Here is a 2,071-nt window from a genome sequence, read left to right as displayed (position 1 = left end):
TATTGAATAATAACTAAAAGAATATTATATTTAATAAAAATAGAGTTAAACCCCAAAATGGTCCTGAGATTGGCGTCGTGCACTAAAATCGTTTCTGAGATTTCAATTGCACTAATTACGTCTCTGAGATTGAAAAAAGTGCACCATATTAGTCCCTGACCCATTTTCCCTTAACGACGTGATGACATGGCTAAATGACGTGGACGGTAAGTGACACGTGTCACTCTATTATTTGGCCACGTGTAATGATACGATGATGTGGTGATCAGTGACACGTGGCATGCTGACATGGATGGTTGTGCCACGTGTCACAATGTTATTTGGCCACGTGTCTGTTTGTGCCACGTGTCGCAACAGTATTTGTCCGTGTGTCATCCATTATGTCATTATTGTGGATGCACCAAATTAGTCCTTTACTTTGCATTAAGTGACTCATTTTAGTCCCTGAAATTGAATGTCGTGCACTAAACTAGTCCCTTCACCAATTTTTTCTCATTTTTTTTAAATTTAAAATTTTCAATATCTTAGATACACTAATTTTAATTCTATTTTTTCACATATCGTTTAAATATAGGTGCTTTCATAAAAATTTTTAAGATTTTAGTTTTAATTATATAATTTTTTTAATAATTTAACATTGGTAAATTTTGTAATATATAAGTATATTATAATAAAAAATAATTATATGATTGATTAGACACATTTTTTCATAAAAAAAATATGTGCTTTTAACAAGAAATCAATAATTAAAATATACATTTTTTTATTCTTATGAAATACACGTTTTCGTTATGTGTAAATGAGCTAGATTGAATGTACTTCAAGCACTCTCACTATCATCTCCAACCTTTGGAGTTTAGATGAAAGAGGTTGAAAATGGTAATGAGGGAAGCTTGAAATACCTTCATGTCAACTCTAAGACGGCGGTTAGGGGTATCCGCAAGAGAAAAAAATATTTTATAAAAGCATTGAAAGAGGTCAGAGATAGTAGTGAAGGTGCTTGAAATGCCTTCACATCAACTCCAAGTCGGCGGTTAAGATATTTGCAAGGGAAAAACTATTTTATAAAAGCACTTTTATTTGAATAACATGTGAAAAAATAGAATTGAAATTAATACATTCAAAAATATTGAGAATTTTGAATTTATAGAAAAAAATGAGAAAAAATTGAAGGGACTAGTTTGGTGGACGACATCATAGTTAGCAGAACCTGACCGGACCGGCCGGTTCGACCGGAAAACCGGTGAACCAGACCTAATACTGGTCCGATTTGATATTTGAACCGTACAAGGTATAGAACTGGTACGAACCGGTCAAACCCGGAGTGAACCGGTGAGAATCGGTCAAACTCGGTAAGACCGGTCTGACCGAACCGTTTGAAAGGCAAATTATCCAAAATGTGTGATATGGGGTTCGAACCCCTATCTGCTGGAAGATCAAAACCTCTCCTTGCCGCTGAGCTGTGTTGATTTTCATTAATATATATGCAAATTATAATAATTATAATAATCTTTCATCAAATAGTTTACTTTTATTTATTTTATTTTAATTTTAGTTATAAACTCACTTATTTTTTTAATTATACCGGGTTAACCGGTTCGACCAGTGACCCACCGGTTGAACCAGTAACCCAGTGACCCAGTGACCTTACCGGTTCGATCACCAGTTCGGTTCTAACAACTATGCACGACATTCAATTTCAGGGACTAAAATGAGTCACTTAATACAAAGTGAGGGACTAATTTGGTGCATCTACAATGATGACATAATGGATGACACGTGGACGAATACTGTTCCGACACGTGGCACAAACGAACACGTGGCTAAATAACATTGTGACATGTGGCACAACGATCCATGTCAGCATGCCACATATCACTGGTCACTACATCATATCATTACACATGGCCAAATTATAGAGTGACAAATGTCACTTATCTTCCACGTCATCTAGCCATATCATCATGTCGTTAAGGGAAAATGAGTCAGGGATTAATATGGTGCATTTTTCTCAATCTCAAAGACGTAATTGATGCAATTAAAATCTCAGAGACGATTTTAGTACACGACG

This window comes from Arachis ipaensis, chromosome B09 (assembly GCF_000816755.2).
Source record: "Arachis ipaensis cultivar K30076 chromosome B09, Araip1.1, whole genome shotgun sequence".
Classification (NCBI taxonomy): Eukaryota; Viridiplantae; Streptophyta; class Magnoliopsida; order Fabales; family Fabaceae; genus Arachis; species Arachis ipaensis.
This window is presented reverse-complemented; position numbering follows the sequence as displayed.